The sequence below is a fragment of the Papio anubis genome, chromosome 12 (assembly GCF_008728515.1).
Source record: "Papio anubis isolate 15944 chromosome 12, Panubis1.0, whole genome shotgun sequence".
NCBI lineage: Eukaryota > Metazoa > Chordata > Mammalia > Primates > Cercopithecidae > Papio > Papio anubis.
In genome coordinates this window covers 65,578,726-65,597,526 of record NC_044987.1, presented here as the reverse complement: position 1 = coordinate 65,597,526, position 18,801 = coordinate 65,578,726, and the positions used below count along the sequence as shown (strand labels likewise).

At 43.8% G+C, this 18,801-nt stretch overlaps 1 long non-coding RNA gene and 1 pseudogene across 5 annotated transcripts in view; both read right to left on the bottom strand.

Moving 5' to 3' along the window:
* Nucleotides 1-2,460: 2,460 nt before the first annotated feature.
* Nucleotides 2,461-18,801, bottom strand: part of LOC103877694 — a 62,222-nt gene continuing 45,881 nt past the window's right edge. For 2 of the 4 annotated variants that reach the window (XR_002517103.2, XR_004177466.1), the window contains 2 exons: nucleotides 6,647-6,811; nucleotides 3,323-4,667 (listed from right to left, as the gene is read on the bottom strand). This is a non-coding gene — a long non-coding RNA (uncharacterized LOC103877694). Of the gene's footprint in view, nucleotides 2,952-3,322; nucleotides 4,668-6,646; nucleotides 6,812-8,406; nucleotides 8,501-18,801 lie in introns of those variants that run through there. The other 2 variants (XR_001894965.2, XR_002517104.2) reach the window with 2 other exon arrangements.
* Nucleotides 17,144-18,609, bottom strand: LOC101013028 (annotated as a pseudogene). Its single transcript, XR_004177465.1, has one exon. The product of XR_004177465.1 is annotated as a V-type proton ATPase subunit E 1 pseudogene (transcript).

The following is an 18,801-nucleotide window of genomic DNA, read 5'->3' as shown; positions in this document are numbered from 1 at the left end:
CAGAGAAGGAAAGTAAGATTAAGTAAGTGGCTCAAGATCCCACAGCTAGCTAGTAAATGCTGGAACTGGAATTTGAATGTGTCAATCAAAACATGTCTGAGACAGGTCTCAATTTAGAAGTTTATTTTGCCAAGGTTAAGGACATGGCTGGAAGAAATAAACACGGAATCACAGAAACAGTCTGTGGCCTATGGCTTTCTCCAAAGATGATTTTGAGGGCTTCAATATTTAAAGGGGAAAAGTGAACTGGAGGGAAAGAGGAAGGGTATGGTAATCCACATGTCTCAAGAGAAAAGGAGCAGGTAGGGAAATACTCAATTATGTATTTGTCTGGCACTTTACATAAGATAAAGTAAATATGATGTGGAGACATTTAACCTTTTGTTTTTTGTTTTTGTTGTTTTGTTTTGTTTGAGACACAGTTTTCACTGTTGTTGCCCAGGCTGGAGTGCAATGGTGCAATCTCGGCTCACCACAACCTCCGCCTCCCGGGTTCAAGTGGTTCTCCTGACTTAGCCTCCTGAGTAGCTGGGATTACAGGCATGTGCCACCATACCCAGCTAATTTTGTAAATATTTAACTTTTTTTCTATAGCTATCTGCTTAGGAACAAAAGGAAAGGCAGCTTTTTACATTATTCAGTTTTCAGTTTATTTTTTTCCTTTTGGCATAGTGAACTGGGGTCCTGAGTTTTTATTTTCCTTTCACAAATGCAACATTCTGGCTCTATTCTTTGCTGTGTGGGGATCCATTCAGAACACCAGAGTTGGTATAACAATTATTTTAAGCTGAAGATATTTCAGATTCAATAGATGCAGAAATAAACCTTCTGAGAGCTTTCTTCATCTGATTAAAACTTCTGGGAAATGTCGACCTAAAGGGAAAAATCTAAGGCAAACTTAATGTAAGTGTAGCAGGACAAGCCGCAGACAAAACCCCTCAGACACCGAGTTAAAGAAGGAAGGGCTTTATTCAGTTGGGAACTTTGGCAAGACTCACATCTCCAACAACCAAGCTCCCGGAGTGAGCAATTCCTGTCCCTTTTAAGGGCTCACAACTCTAAAGGGCTCTACTTGAGAGGGTCGTGATCGATTGAGCAAGCAGGGGGTTCGTGACTGGGGGCTGCCTGCATTGGTAATTAGAATGGAACAGAACAGGACAGGGATTTTCACAGTGCTTTTCTATGCAATGTCTGTAATCTATAGATAACATAACTGATTAGGTCAGGGGTGATCTTTAACTACCAGGCCCAGGGTGTGGTGCTGGGCTGTCTGCTTGTGGATTTCGTTTCTGCCTTTTAGTTTTTACTTCTTCTTTCTTTGGAGGCAGAAACTGGGCATAAGAGAATATGAGGGGTGGTCTCCTCCCTTATTTGTAGAGAGTTTATTTGGGCCAAGTTTGAAGACTGCACTTGGAAGCGAAGATTCAAGTTGCCCTGAGTATATGCTCCCAATTAGCAGAAGTCACAAGTGGGTTTTTAAAGAAGAGGCAATTCCTAATGAGGACTAACCTCTGATTTTTTCTTATCTTGCCCAAATTGCTATTGAAAGGGTCTGAGTAGTCATGCCCTACAAACCATAAATTCTCATCAGATGGGTTTTATTTGACCCTATATATTGTGACTGACTTTTCAGTCTGACTGTAGCATAAAATTACATGACAAAGAAGAAAATAAAAATATTTACCCCAAAACTTGTTTCTTTGCCATATATATATATATATATATATATATATATATATATATATTTTTTTTTTTTTTTGGTCATGGGGCGGGATGGAGTTTCACTCTTGTTGCCCAGGCTGGAGTGCAATGGGGTGATCTCGGCTTCCTGCAACCTACCCCTCCTGGGTTGAAGGGATTCTCCTGCCTCAGCCTCCCAAATAGCTGGGTTTATAGGCACCCACCACCACAGCCGGCTAAGTTTTGTATTGTTAATAAAGATGGGGTTTTGCCATGTTGGCCAGGCTGGTCTCGAACTACTGACCTCAGGTAATCCGCCTGCCTTGGCCTCCCAAAGTGCTAGGATTACAGGAATGAGCCACCTCCCCTGGCCACTTTGAAATGGCCCTGCAAAGTTGTCCTTAATGGGGGAAAATTTACATCTGTAAAGAATGTCTAATAACACAGATAGATCTTTTTCTTCCGGGCCCTCCCAATCCTGAAGAGATTAACTGAGAGTCTAGCACCTTTTAAAGATCTGAATAGGAAACATTATCAACTGTTGTCTCTAAGGGCAGCCACTGTGAGACTTCAAAGAACCTTGGTCTCCACAATCTTTTATCTTAACCTGAACATTTCCTTTCTATTGATCCCAGGTCTTCAGACAAACTCAACCAATTGTCAACCAGAAAATGTTTAAATTTCCCTATAGCCTGGAAGCCCCCCCTCCCCCACCTCACCACTTCAAATTGTCCCACCTTTCTGGACCAAACCAGTGTATTTCTCAAATTTATTTGATTGATGTGTCTCATACATCCCTAAAATGTATAAAACCAAACTGCACCCTGATCACCTTGGGCACATGTTCTCAGGACCTCCTGTGGGCTGTGTCACGGGCCGTGTTCACTCATTTGCCTCAAAATAAATCTCTTCAAATATTTTACAGAGTTTCACTCTTTTCCTAGACACTAAGTTGTTCACCAAGAATTTACATAAAAATAACATAAGCTATTGATTGACTATACCTTGTTCTTTGTATCACAAATCCCAGGAATGTGAAGATAAAGGGTGAGGCATGTCTGACTAAGAACAAACAATTGCACCCCAATTCTTGGTTTTGTGGGAACAAGCGTGGGGGTAAGGGGTGGAGTGTATGACTGAAGTCCCATACTCATGTCTCTCTGGGCCTGATAAATTTTGCATACCTCAAATAGTTCAGAGTGGTCTGAGCTATTTTTCTTTTATCAGAAATGAAGACTGCCATACATGTCCTCTTCAGCAAGGCTTCCACTCTGAGGAGGGAGACCAAGAGTAAACTCAACATAAATACCCTTTCCGGGGGAGTTTAATGACTCTGAAGAAGACAGAAAGACCACTCATGCTGGCATAGACCACAGTATCACACACTTTCTGGTCTGACGTTTGTTCTTTTAAAAACTCTTTTGTCTTTCCTTAAGAAACCTTTTTCTCCCCTAGAACTTTCTCCCCTTTCCACTTCTCCTACTAAGTTAGATGTGTAAGCCTGCCCTTCCTTCCTTCCTTCCTTCCTTCCTTCCTTCCTTCCTTCCTTCCTTCCTTCCTTCCTTCCTTCCTTCTTTTTTGAGACAGAGTTTCACTCTTGTTCAGTCAGGTTGGAGTGCAATGGTGTGATCTCAGTTCACTGCAACCTCTGCCTCCTGGGTTCAAGTGATTGTCCTGCCTCAGCCTTCCAAGTAGCTGGGATTACAGGCATAAACCACTACACCCGGCTAATTTCAACCATTTGATGAGCCAGCTACTTCTTTTGTGGTTCCCCTGTGCATACGAATAAACCCTTTTCTCCTGTAAATTTGTCTTTTGTCAATTTAATTTACAGGCCCCAGCCACTGAACCTAAAAGGATAGAGGAAAAGGCTTTTCCTTCCTGATAGCTACTTCTTTTTCACAACTGTAGGCTTGGATCTATAATCTTCAAGCATTCGAATTTTGGCAGTAGGAAAAAGAGGGAGGAGGGATGTCAAGAACAAAATACAAGGCATGAAAGAGCCTGGTAAATTTGCTATGAAACATAATCTCCCATTTCCCTGTCAGGGATTTCAAGTTGCCTCATTCTCCTTCAATGTTACTGTCCATTCAGGACAGTAGATTCAGGACAGAGATTCACTCTGTCTGTCCTTCCTTATGGAGGACACTGATGACCCCAGGGTCCAAATTTTATTGATCTCCAAGACCTTAGCACATACCCAATAACAATAACATCTTTCTTGATCACATCCTCTTTTATACAATGTTTTCATACCTGTTGTTTTTGATGGAACCATCACTTGCTGCCATATCACACGCCCTTATCCTTCTGGATAGATGATCAAAAGTCCCTTTTCCCTCAACATGAATGACACTGTTCTCTAGGAATCAGGTTCTAAGACAGAGATTAATGTGAGAGAATTGTATTAGAAAGTGCTCTTGAAATGAACACCTATGAAAGGAAAGGGAAGAAAGCAGACTTGGGTAAATGGGCAAGTCGATCTGTGATGCTGTCTCAGAGAGGTCTTGTTGGACCCCATAGGAGCACTGAAGTTGGGATGACCCTTCAGAGTTGTCCTGAAATGGGATGAGAGAGTTTGTTTCATTTAGGAAAATCCCTGTAGGGGGCTGATGACTTTCTGTTGAGACCATTCTGAGCAGCTGTAATTGCCCAACAGGTTCTCCTTGTCTGCTGCAGAGACAGAACCAATCTATCAAGATAAGAATTGCAATAGAGAGAGTAATTAGCCGGCTGTACCAGGAACTGGAGTTTTATTATTACTCAAATCAGTCTCCCCAAGAACTCAGGGATCAGAGTGTTTTAGGATAATTTGGTGGGTAGGGGCTCATGAAGTGGGAAGTGCTGATTCGTCAGGTTGGAGATGAAATCATAGGGTGTCAAAGTGAGTTTTTCTTGCTGTCTTCTGTTCCTAGTTGGGATTGCAGAGTTGGCTGAGCCAGGTTACTGGTCTGGGTGGTATCAGCTGGTGCCTCAGAATGCAGGATCTGGAAAATATCTCAAGCACTAATCTTAGGTTTTACAACAGTGATATTATTTCCAGGAGCAATTTGGGGAGGGTCAGACTCTTGCAGCTGAACGCTGCCTGGCTCCTAAACTGTAATTTCTAATCTTGTAGCTAATTTGTTAGTCCTACAAAGGCAGTTTGGTTCAGGCAAGAAGGGGCCTTATTTCAGGAAAAGGCTATTACCATCTTTGTTTAAAAGTTAAGCTATAAGGCCTGGTGTGGTGGCTCTCACGCCTATAATCCCAGCACTATATGGGAGGTGGAGGTGGTTGGATCACCTGAAGTCAGGAGTTCAAGACCAGCCTGGCCAACATGGTGAAACCCCTTCTCTACTAAAAATACAAAAATCAGCTGTGTGTGGTGGCAGGTGCCTGTAATCCCAGCTACTCAGGAGGCGGAGGCAGGAGAATCACCTGAACCCGGGAGGTGGAGGTTGCAGAGAGCCAAGATTAAGCTATTGCATTCCACCCTGGGCAAAACTCCATCTGAAAAAAAAAAAATTAAGCTATAAACTAAATTCCTTCCCAAGGTTAGTTCGGTTTACGCCCCGGAATGAACAAGGGCAGCTTGGAGGTTAGAAGCAAGGTGGAGTCAGTTAGGTCAGATCTCTTTTACTGTCATAATTTCCTCAGCTATAATGTTTGAAAAGGCAGTTGCACAGCTGGATGTTGATGAAAAGAGGCAAACTTTGTAAAATACTTGAAGAGATTTATTCTGAGCCAAAAGTGAGCGACTAATGGCCTGTGATACAGCCCCAGGAGACCCTGAGAGCACACGCACAGCATGTGCCCAAGGTGGTCAGGTTACAGCTTGGTTTTACATCTTTTAGGGAGACGTAAGAGGCCAATCAATACATGTAAAATGTACATTGGTTTGGTCCAGAAAAGCGAGACAACTGGAAGCAGTGGAGGTTGGGGGAGTCGGGGAGAGGAGCCTCCAGGTCATAGATAGATTTTTTTTTTTTTTTTTTTTTTTTTTTTTTTGGTGAGACGGAGTCTTGCTCTGTCACCCAGGCTGGAGTGCTGTGGCCGGATCTCAGCTCACTGCAAGCTCCGCCTCCCGGGTTCCCGCCATTCTCCTGCCTCAGCCTCCGGAGTAGCTGGGACTACAGGCGCCCGCCACCTCGCCCGGCTAGTTTTTTTGTATTTTTTAGTAGAGACGGGGTTTCACCGTGTTCGCCAGGATGGTCTCGATCTCCTGACCTCGTGATCCGCCCATCTCGGCCTCCCAAAGTGCTGGGATTACAGGCTTGAGCCACCGCGCCCGGCCATAGATAGATTTAAAGATTTTCTGATGGGCAGTTGGTTGAAAAGAGTTATTATCTAAAGAGCTGGAATCAATAGAAAGGAATGTCGGCAGGGTATGGCAGCTCACGCCTGTAATCCCAGCACTTTGGGAGGCTGAGGCAGGTGGATCACCTGAGGTCAAGAGTTCGAGACTGGCCTGGCCAACATGGTAAAGCCCCGTCTCTACTAAAAATACAAAAAATTAGCCAGGCATGGTGGCAGCTGCCTGTAATCCCAGCTACTCAGGAGTCTGAGGAAGGGGAATCGCTTGAACCCGGGAGGTGGAGGTTGCAGTGAGCCAAGGTCAGGCCATTGCACTCCAGCCTGGGTGACAAGAGCAAAACTCCATCTCAAAAAAAAAAAATAAAAAAATAAAAAATGAAAAGCATGTCTAGGTTAAGATAAGGAGGTGTTGTGGAGACCAAGATTTTTGTTTGTTTGTTTGTTCTTGTTCTGTTTTGTTTTTTGAGACAGAGTCTTGCTCGGTGGAGTGCAGTAGTACGATCTTGGCTTACTGCAACCTCCGCCTCCTGGGTTCAAGCAATTCTCCTGTAGCTGGGATTACAGGCGCCTGCCACCACATCTGGCTAATTTTTGTATTTTTAGTAAAGACAGGGTTTCGCCATGTTGGCCAGGCCAGTCTCGAGCCCCCGACCTCAGGTGATCCACCTACCTCAGCCTCCCAAAGTTCTGGGATTACAGGCATGAGCCACCAAGCCCGACCTGGAGACCAAGATTTTATCTTGCAGATGAAACCTCCATGTAGCAGGCATCAGAGCTGTTATCGGACTTAAACAGGTGTCAGACTCTTAATTTTCTTCTGGATCAGAGGAGAGACCTGGAGGAAAAAAAAGGATTGTCGACAGAATGTAGGTTTTCCCCATTAAGATCTTTTATTTATTTATTATTTATTATTTTATATTTTATTTTTTGAGATGGAGTCTTGCTCTGTTGCCCAGGCTGGAGTACAGTGGTGTGATCTCGGCTCACTGCAACCTTCGCCTCCCGGGTTCAAGCAATTCTCTGCCTCGGCCTCCCAAGTGGCTGGGATTACAGGCATCCGCCACAACGCCCAGCTAATTTTTGTATTTTTAGTAGAGATGGGGTTTCACCATGTTGGCCAGGCTGGTCTTGAACTCCTGACCTCGTGATCCACCTACCTCGGCCTCCCAAAGTGCTGGGATTACAGGCGTGAGCCACTGCACCTGGCCAGATCTTTTTAAATGTTAATGCTGGTCACTTGTTCCCAATTCTGAAGAGAGGAGAGTATGATGAGGCATGTCCAATCCCCACTTTCGATCATGGCCTGAACTAGATTTTCTGGTTTAGATTGGAATGTCTTTGGCAGACAGGGGAGTCTATCAGTCGGTCAGGGGGCTTAGATTTTTATTTTTGGTTTACATGGGGCAATAAGCCCTTTGTTCCTGAAGGGAGGTCATGTGGCACATCACAGTGTCCACCACAGACTACCTCTTGTGCCACTTGGATTCATTTCACAGAAGTCTGGAACAGCTCCTCTAGCATGCTAATGAGTCTCTCTTCATGGTGGAAGTTAGAAGAAAGATAGTGGAAAGAATTATAGCTCTCTGAAGCCTCTCTCAGGACAGCAACTGATACTCATCATTTTCTTCTTTTATTCATTTTAGCTTTCCTTCACCCTTAGTGAGCATCTCTGCTGATTTCAGTGGCTTACCTGATGGTGTGATGCAAACTTTCTCCCTGGGGGGTCTGAGCCCCAGTATCCATGCTGTTCTCAAGCCATGCTGCTGCACTTGTCTTTTTACCATCAAAATAGGGCAGGGACTACCAAGAGGCACCCAAGTGGGCCAGCTGGCTGCCAAGCATATCCCCCATGTCTCCATTTTCTAACAGTTGTATTATCAGGATCAACAATCAGGATCCTGATTGTCAAATCAGGATCAACTCTACAGCCACTATGATCATGCCTCTTCTTGCCTGCTGGCCTCTGCACGCAGGAACCCACAGTTCCTAGGCAACAACCATAACCCATTCCCCTGCTGGATACATTTCCCCATTGGGAATCAGAGCCTATAAAGCAGCAGAGCCTAGAGTTGTAGGGGCAGAAATCACAAATTTCCCACGTAGATTACTAGGAGTGATGGTGAACAGGGCCATACCTGCTTTCTCTCTTTGGTTCTGAACCCTTATGTTTTACCTTTTGGGAACAGAACACCAGGTTGTTGGTTTAAAGTGTATACTGCATGCTAGAAGATGGCACCTCCTCCTCTCTAGGAATTACTTCCATGTTTGTGCTTCAGCTGTGCATCTACCAGCTGATTCTATCACTGTGTTAGGCTGGCAGTTTCTAGGTGGTCTGCTGTAATGTGACCAGTGGATACAATAGTCATATGCCCACTTTAGACCTCTTTTGCTGAGAAGTGGTTCCTGGTATGACATGATAGGATTCCATACCTGTTGCTCAGACACTCTGTAAGCCCTTGGATAGTAGTGATGGTTGAGGTCCAGGAGGTGGAAAAATTCATTATGAACAAAGTTTTCTGCAGGGCTGGTAGTGGGAAAGGTGAGACAACGTTTTAGAACTTCTGAAACCTATTGTGGAGGCTTCTAGGCTATTGGATAATGACTAGAACTTGGGGAGGGAAAGGTATTTAAAGATCTAAAGCTTATATAGGCCCTGCCTCTGTGGCGAACTGAGTGCCTGGCTTGGAGAGTGACTGGCAGAGGGAAAAAACGGGCTGCCTGGTTGGGACAGAGAACTTCCTAGTTAATTTGGAGTAATTTAAACAGGCATTCGCTTAGGGTATCTACATTTTGTTGTGTCAGGAAACCTGTACAAATAATCTGTACAAGTGGCCAGCCAATTCTTGAGCTGTGAAACTGCAAATGGAATTCGAAATTCCAGACAGCAGTCTAGCACTGATGGGGAAAGGTCTCCCTCTTGTGGAAATTTTAGGGATTACTGGAAAGCTAGTAATCTATACATTTAAGAGCCGAAATCCGGAAGAAATTTTCTCTTGTCAGGCAATTCCAACGCAGTGTATGTAGAACCCCCAATAGTAGGGGCTGCAATTTATTTGTTTATATTTATTTATTTATTTATTTATTTATTTATTTATTTATTTATTTATCGAGATGGAGTCTCACTCTGTCGCCCAGGCTGGAGTGCAGTGGTGCAATCTCGGCTCACTGCAAGCTCCACCTCCTGGGTTCACACCATTCTCCTGCCTCAGCCTCCGGAGTAGCTGGGATTACAGGCGTCCACCACCACGCCTGGCTAATTTTTTGTATTTTTAGTAGAGACAGAGTTTCACTGTGTTAGCCAGGTTTGTCTCAAACTCCTGACCTCAGGTGATCCACCTGCCTCAGCCTCCCAAAGTGCTGGGATTACAGGCATGAGACACCACGCCCAGCCAAGGGGCTGCAATTTAAACTCAAGCTATCTGGATTAGAATCCTTGTTCTGCCACTTATTAGTTGTGTGACCTGGACAAAGCACATCAGTTTTTGAGCTTCAATTTCTTTCTGTGTGACATGGAGATAAGAGATAATATAAGGTTGTGAAGATACAATGAGATAGTACTTAGATCAACAGATAAGACAGAGGAAGACTTTTAGTACCTGAGGCAAACTTTTTTCTTTTTTTTTTTTTTTTTTGAGACGGAGTCTCGCTCTGTCGCCCAGGCTGGAGTGCAGTGGCCGGATCTCAGCTCACTGCAAGCTCCGCCTCCCAGGTCTACGCCATTCTCCTGCCTCAGCCTCCCCAGTAGCTGGGACTACAGGCGCCCGCCACCTCGCCCGGCTAGTTTTTTGTATTTTTTTAATAGAGACGGGGTTTCACCGTGTTAGCCAGGCTAGTCTCGATCTCCTGACCTCGTGATCCGCCTGTCTCGGCCTCCCAAAGTGCTGGGATTACAGGCTTGAGCCACCGCGCCCGGCCCTGAGGCAAACTTTTAAAGTTGCATCTTATATTTCATCACCAACTATACAGTATCTACAGTCTTACACATAGTAGATGCTTTATCTGTATTGACTATCATTGATTTAATGAGGTCTAGCTGATAACTTCCCCAGTGTTCCATGCCTTGTCCACACTGTCCATTGTCAGGAGAGAGGAAATCTATGGTTACAGTGAGGTGGAGGCCGAAGGAAAAGTTAAATTTTAAAAACTGCCCCTCACCACCCTGCCCTGTGGAAGATGTAGGGAGTATTTACTTAATGACAATAACTTAGCTCTATCTATAGTCAGGGAATCATCCATTTATTCCCACCCACCCCTGCCAACACACACACTGTTCTGTGTCAGGCTCAGACCAAGAAGCTGGGGATATACCTGTTAGTAGGAAAGGCCCTGCCCTACAGGAGACTCCAGCTCAGGAGAGGATAGGGGCAAGAATAACATACTTGCCTCCCCCCATCAGCCAGCATGAGGAAGCAGCACAGAAGCTGTCCCCTGCAGACCTCCTGTCAACAGTCACATGAACACCCAATGTCACCAGTGTTGACAGATGATCTTCCAGTCATTCCTGGGAGAAGGCTCTCCATCGCAGCTGCCTACATCTTACATAGGATGAAGGTCACCTATCTGTGTCCTGAGATCTTGCCACACTCCAATCACACTGTCTCATGTGGAAATTCATTTAAAATGACTTAGGATACTTGTAAGCTCCACTGAAGCCATCAGATCTTTGACACACAGGAAGGGGAGTGTAATGTGGAAGGAAGTGTCTCAGCCCCGTTCTTGGGTAGGCTGAACAAGGGTGAAATCTAGTCCTGAAAACTAGACAGTTATACATTTTATTTTACCCCATCTCTATTCTATGAAGAAGCTAATCCTTGGGGGGATATTTTTCAGCTTCCAAATAGAAATTCAACTAGGAAACCAATATATGTGGTTGTGCATGCACATTTGTGTGCACATGAGTGCATGGGTGGTGTGATGGATGGGCACCCCCCCCAATGCAATAGCTCTCTGACTTCATCAATGCATCCAATCTATCCTCCTTTTCTCTCTGTTTACCCACCTGCTCCTGGCTTTCTGCCATTTAAAATAATACTTTGTAATCTAACATTATAGTAATTCCTTCGCAGATACGCTCAGCTCCTGCGTTCCCCTCTCCTCTGTCATTTTCATCTGGCTGAACTTCAATCTCAAATGATCCCAATCACTTTTATTTTCTTCTTCTGAACCAGAATAGCTAAAATTGTTACAGTAAATTCTATAGCTAGAAAAAGTGATATAATGATAAATTCATGATCCCCAGACTCACATGGTTCCTCAGTGCTGCCTGGTAATTTTTCCATGTTTCTCTAGTCAGCTTGCTCTTTTTCTACAATAACTTTTTCATAACTTTGTAGATCTTTTAATATTCTCTGCATCCTCTGCCCTCACACCACCCACTTTGACTTATTGATTTTGCCTTCTATTTTAGAGATAATTTAGAAGCCATCCAGACAGACATTCCCTTGTCTTTGTTACAACAGATTAAAACCCTGCTTGCATCTGTAGCCATCCTCTCCCTTTCCCCTTCTCTTATATCCTAATATTTTACAGATGATGAAATACAGGTGCAGAGAAGTTATATAGCTTGCCTAAGATCACACAGCTGGCAAGTAGTCGAGCCCAGGTCCCAGTTGATGAAACATCCCTCTTACAAAGGGCTGATACATTTATATTCTTCTATCTCTCAGGGATCTGATTATCTTAGTTATTCCCCCTCTCCTAGTTGAATTTTTTTTTTTTTTTTTGAGATGGAGTCTTGCTCTGTCACCCAGGCTGGATGGAGTACAGTGCCACAATCTCGGCTCACTGCAACCTCCACCTCTCAGGCTCACGCGATTCTCTTGCCTCAGCCTTCTGAGAAGCTGGGACTACAGGTGCGCACCACTACACCTGGCTGATTTTTGTATTTTTAGTACAGACGGGGGTTTCACCATGTTGGTCAAGCTGGTCTCAAACTCCTGACCTCAGGTGATCCACCTGCCTCGACCTCCCAAAGTGCTGAGACTACAGGCGTGAGCCACCTCGCCTGGCCCTCTCCTAGTTAATATTAGGTCATCAGTGACAAAAAACTGAAAATAACAGCAGCTTTAAAGGAGGTCAACATTTATTCCTCCCTCACATAGACACAGCCCATGCAGGACTTGCATGACAACACTGTGATCAGCAGGAAACCAGGCTGCTTTGATCTTGCCCACCATCCCCAAAATGTGGCTTCCACCATCCCCAAAATGTGGCTTCCATCTTCTGGCTCATGCTCCAGCCATCATATCTACACTCTTGCCAGCAGGAAAAAGAGAGCCCTTGCCTTTAAGGACACTTCCTAGAAGTTGCACAAGACATTTCTGCCTTTATTTCCATGGCTAGAACTTGGACACATTATTCTACTGCAAGGGAAGTGAAGAAATGTCATTTTTGTTCCAGGAGGTAATTTACTCTGCTGAAATTCACAGACTCTACTACCATAGAAGATGAGAGAATGGCTATTAGAGGACAAAGACAGTCTTAGCCACACTGTTTCTGACATTTTCAACCTCTCTTGCTCAATTTGAAAATCCCATCAAGATTCTATCATTAAAAGTCAAAATAAGGCAAATCAACACAAAACAAATGCAAGCTTCTTACTAGACCTAACCCAATATCCTTCACTACCAGTGTTTCTCTGCTCTGTTTAACAGAGTATCTCGAAAGAATGTCCTGCACATGCTATTCCCATTTCCTTGCATTTTGACCACCACCAATCTATTAAAACGGCTGAGGCACCTTATGACTTCCACATAAATATATCTAAGGGGCCCTTTTCAGTCTCTTTCTTCTCGATCTGTCAGCAGAATGGGATGCATTTGATTGTTCTCATCGTCTTTGACACTTTCTTCTCTTGGTTTCTCCGACATCTCAGTCTTAGTTTTTAGATTGTTAAAGCAAACTAAATATGGCCTGAGAAAGATTCCATACTTCTATATTTGAATCATCATTGACAAATCGTAACATAGCTTAATAGGCACACAAGATTGAAAACCTAATTTAAGACTATGCATCTGTAATGATAGCTGAGTCTTGGCCAATCCCAGCAGTCATACTTCAACCACTCATAGACTGCTGAGTGTTCAGACTGTGTTCAAATAAGGCAAAGGCCAACCTGTAACCTATCCAGCTGTTTCTGTACCTCATTTCCGATTTTTGTATATTACTTTACTTTTTTTGTCTATAAATTTGTTCTGACCATGAGGAACCCCTACAGTCTCTCTGAATCTGTTTGATTCTAGAGGCTGCCTGATTCATGAATCATTCATTGCTCAATTACACTCTTTTAAATTTAATTTGGCTGAAGTTTTTCTTTCAACAACATAAATTTGTCACTAGTAAGAGTTTTAATTTTTTTCCAGTTTGATTTTCTGTCTTTTGCATTTTGCTTATGGTAGGTTTTGTAATGTGGATTTTTTTTTTTTTTTTAATACTTTAAGTTCTAGGGTACATGTGCATAACGTGCAGGTTTGTTACATATGTATACTTGTGCCATGTTGGTGTGCTGCACCCATCAACTCGTCAGCACCCATCAACTCGTCATTTACATCAGGTATAACTCCCAGTGCAATCCCTCTCCCCTCCCCCCTCCCCATGATAGGCCCCAGTGTGTGATGTTCCCCTTCCCGAGTCCAAGTGATCTCATTGTTCAGTTCCCACCTATGAGCGAGAACATGCGGTGTTTGGTTTTCTGTTCTTGCAATAGTTTGCTGAGAATGATGGTTTCCAGCTGCATCTATGTCCCTACAAAGGACACAAACTCATCCTTTTTTATGGCTGCATAGTATTCCATGGTGTATATGTGCCACATTTTCTTAATCCAGTCTGTCACTGATGGACATTTGGGTTGATTCTAAGTCTTTGCTATTGTGAATAGTGCCGCAATAAACATACATGTGCATTTGTCTTTATAGCAGCATGATTTATAATCCTTTGGGTATATACCCAGTAATGGGATTGCTGGGTCATATGGTACTTCTAGTTCTAGATCCTTGAGGAATCGCCATACTGTTTTCCATAATGGTTGAACTAGTTTACAATCCCACCAACAGTGTAAAAGTGTTCCTATTTCTCCACATCCTCTCCAGCACCTGTTGTTTCCTGACTTTTTAATGATTGCCATTCTAACTGGTGTGAGATGGTATCTCATTGTGGTTTTGATTTGCATTTCTCTGATGGCCAGTGATGATGAACATTTTTTCATGTGTCTGTTGGCTGTATGAATGTCCTCTTTTAAGAAATGTCTGCAAGCCGGGCGCGGTGGCTCAAGCCTGTAATCCCAGCACTTTGGGAGGCCGAGACGGGCGGATCACGAGGTCAGGAGATCGAGACCATCCTGGCTAACACGGTGAAACCCCGTCTCTACTAAAAAATACAAAAAAAACTAGCCGGGCGAAGTGGCGGGCGCCTGTGGTCCCAGCTACTCGGGAGGCTGAGGCAGGAGAATGGCGTGAACCCGGGAGGCGGAGCTTGCAGTGAGCTGAGATCCGGCCACCGCACTCCAGCCTGGGCGACAGAGCCAGACTCAGTCTCAAAAAAAAAAAAAAAAAAAAAAGAAATGTCTGCTCATATCCTTTGCCCACTTTTTGATGGGGTTGTTTGTTTTTTTCTTGTAAATTTGTTTGAGTCCTTTGTAGGTTCTGGATATTAGCCCTTTGTCAGATGAGTAGATTGCAAAAATTTTCTCCCATTCTGTAGGTTGCCTATTCACTCTGATGGTAGTTTCTTTTGCTGTGCAGAAGCTCTTTAGTTTAATTAGATCCCATTTGTCAATTTTGGCTTTTGTTGCCGTTGCTTTTGGTGTTTTAGACTTGAAGTCCTTGCCCATGCCTATGTCCTGAATGGTATTACCTAGATTTTCTTCTAGGGTTTTTATGGTATTAGGTCTAACATTTAATTCTCTAATCCATCTTGAATTAATTTTCGTATAAGGAGTGAGGAAAGGATCCAGTTTCAGCTTTCTACTTATGGCTAGCCAATTTTCCCAGCACCATTTATTAAATAGGGAATCCTTTCCCCATTTCTTGTTTTTCTCAGGTTTATCAAAGATCAGATGGCTGTAGATGTGTGGTATTATTTCTGAGGGCTCTGTTCTGTTCCATTGGTCTATATCTCTGTTTTGGTAGCAGTACCATGCTGTTTTGGTTACTGTAGCCTTGTAGTATAGTTTGAAGTCAGGTAGCGTGATGCCTCCAGCTTTGTTCTTTTGACTTAGGATTGTCTTGGAGATGTGGGCTCTTTTTTGGTTCCATATGAACGTTAAAGCAGTTTTTTTTCCAATTCTGTGAAGAAACTCATTGCTAGCTTGATGAGGATGGCATTGAATCTATGTATATTTAGAAAACCCCATTGTCTCAGCCCCAAATCTCCTTAAGCTGATAAGAAATTTCAGCAAAGTCTCAGGATACAAAATTAATGTGCAAAAATCACAAGCATTCTTATACACCAGTAACAGAAAAACAGAGAGCCAAACCATGAATGAACTTCCATTCACAATTGCTTCAAAGAGAATAAAATACCTAGGATCCAACTTACAAGGGATGTAAAGGACCTCTTCAAGGAGAACTACAAACCACTGCTCAGTGAAATAAAAGAGGACATAAACAAATGGAAGAACATACCATGCTCATGGATAGGAAGAATCAATATCGTGAAAATGGCCATACTGCCCAAGGTAATTTATAGATTCAATGTGGAATTTTTATTTTACATTGTCAAAATCCTGACTTTTCCTTTTATGGGTTATGTGTTGTGTCATACCTAGAAAGACCTTCTATGCTCCAAGAGAAAAATCCTGTGCTTTCTTCTTCTACTTCATTTATTTATTTATTTATTTTTTTGAGACAGGGTCTCACTCTGTCACCCAGGCTGGAGTGCAGTGGCATGAACTCGGCTCACTGTAACCTCTGGCTCCCAGGTTCAAGTGATTCTCTTGTCTCAGCCTCCCAAGTAGCTGGGACTACGGGCATGGGTTACCATGTCCTACTAATTTTTGTATTTTTAGTAGAGACAGGGTTTTGCCATGTTGCCCAGGCTGGTCTTGAATGCCTAAGCTCAGGCAGTTCACCCACCTCGGCCTCCCAAAGTGCTAGGATTATGGGCATGAGCCACAGTGTCCAGCCAACTGTGCTTTCTTCTGAAGAAGAAAAAAAATAGAAATTGTGGCTCACATGGATCTTCATTCAGACTTGAGGTGTCCCACCGGGAAGCTCTGCTGGCCCCAGCTGGTTCCAAGCATCATTTCTTAGAAAATGTTGCAGACGTCACTCCAGAGCAGGGATCTGCTCAGAGGTGGGGCTGGGCAGAAACCCTGTTTGAAAGGTCTAAGGGCCACACTGGAATGTAGGGATTCACTTTTTTTTTTTCCTTTTTTTGAGACAGAGTTATGCTCTTGTTGCCCAGGCTAGAGTGCAATGGTAGGATCTCAGCTCACCACAACCTCTGCCTCCCGGGTTCAAGGGATTCTCCTGCCTCAGCCTCCCAAGTAGCTGGGATTACAGGCATGCACCACTGTGCCAGCTAATTTTGTATTTTTAGTAGAGATGGGGTTTCTCCATGTTGGTCAGGCTGGTCTCGAACTCCCAACCTTAGGTGATCCACCCGCCTCGGCCTCCCAAAGTGCTGGGATTACAGGCATGAGCCTCCTTGCCTGGCCAGGGATTCACTTTTTTTTAAAAAAAAACTTTAAATTATTATTATTGTTTTTTGAGACAGGGTCTGACTCTCTGTTGCCCAAGCTGGAGTGCAGTGGCATCATCTTGGCTCACTGCAACCTCCACCTCCTAGGCTCAAGCCATCCTCCCATCTCAACCTCCCGAGTAGCTGGGATTACAGGCATGTGCCATCATGCCCAGATAATTTTTTTTTTTTTTTTTTTAAATAGAAAGAGGGCTTCACCATGTTGCCCAGGCTGGTCTTGAATTCTGAGTTCAAATGATCTGCCTGCCTTGGCCTCCTAAGGTGCTGGGATTACAGGTGTGAGCTACCACACCCAGCTGCGATTCACTTTTGACCAAGAGAAAAAACTTAAGACGAATCCAGTTGTCCATAAAGTGACAAGGAATATCTGCTGCACATTTGAGGATCTTCTGATCAACTTAATACAGAATCTGGCATCTTTACATCTCCTTAGGGCCAGATGACCATAGCCACTCCCAGCCTCAGATACTTTTTTTTTTTTTTTCCATGTAACTCTTTTAATAAATAAAGCATATTCATGGCTTAGATTTTAAATCACATTTACAGATGAGGGAAAACTTCTAGGCCTAAACAGGTAACAGTAAAGTGACTACTGCTGGAAGGAGTGGTGCGCCACACGCACCTTAAGCCTCAACAGTGGGGACTGCAGAGCCAAACACCAAACACATCACCTCTAGGCCAGACGGAGAGTGGAGACCCAGGAAGCCCATGTGACCACCATCTGCCCCTTCCCCTAGTGCTGGAGAACCAACTGGACACTGTGTTACTTTCAGATGAACTGGAGGTGGGTCCTGATCATATTACATGAAGCTTTCCACCACTGTGAACAATTAGGCAAGGCATGAGTGACAAGAGGGGCATCACTGATAAATACAGAGCAATACTGGGGCAGTAAAGAGGAAGCTACAGAGACATTCGTGTTTCTTCAAATATCAGAAGCTTCCACATCATAGCAGGAGAGCTGAGGATGAGCTCCACCTCCTGAAGGCTTAGTCCAAAAACTTCCTGTTGGCATTTGCACCAAACAAGGCTTCCCGGACTTCTGGCATCATCTGCTGGGCTATGAGATCCAGCCGGCTTTCTAGGGTGTTGGAAACCTTTATTTTACGATCCCCATTATAGATCTCAACTCCACCAGCTATGTCTTCAGGCAGGTAGGACTCCTGGTCAATTTGGACATCAACATCGTTTTTGGTGGCAATTTTGTACATAGGGATTGCCTTCTGCACTGCAGCCTTTACGAGAGGGAAATCTTGTTTCCTGCAATGAACAATTGTTCGGGGCTCCAGCAACTGGTACAAACCCTGGAGAACCAGTCCATCCAGGAGCGCTTGGTACCTGGTTGTATCTTTTACCACCTTGCTGAGTCTCTGTTTTGCTTCATTTAGTAGGTCTGTGATAAGGTCATCTCTCGCTCTGAGGACTTTGAGTCTCGCTTAATTCATCAAATTGGACATCTGGATTTTCTTCTGCTGCTCATTCTGTTTCTCTTTCTTCTCATAATATTCCATAATCTTTAGTCTTTGGGTTTGCACAAGCCAACCTTTCTCTATGTTGAACTCTTCTTCTGCCTTTGCATCTATTTCTTCTGCTTTCTCATTGGCTTCTTGTTCAATGAAAGCCATCATATGCTTTATCTGCTTTTGCACGTCAGCATCGCTGAGAGTCGTGGCGAGAGCAATGCTAGGTCGGTGAGCAGCAGGCTCCAGTTTACGTTTAAAGGGTGAGGGGAGATGAATGGGCAAAGGGAAGCCCTGTGCAGATCTCGGTTTCCTTTCTCAGATACTTTTAATATATTGATGAATTTCAGATTTATATTTTCATTTCATGCCTCTCTTCTGAGCTCAGACATCTCTAACTTAGCTATGTCCAAAATGGAACTTTCGATCTTTCATTCTGATTTTGACACTGCTCCAGTCTTTCCTAACTAGGGATAGGTGCCTTGGCATACCAGACACTTGGAGTCATTAAATTTATTTTTATTTATTTATTTATTTATTTATTTTTGAGACGGAGTCTCGCGCTGTGTCACCCAGGCTGGAGTGCAGTGGCGCGATCTCGGCTCACTGCAAGCTCCGCCTCCCAGGTTCACGCCATTCTCCTGCCTCAGCCTCCGAGTAGCTGGGA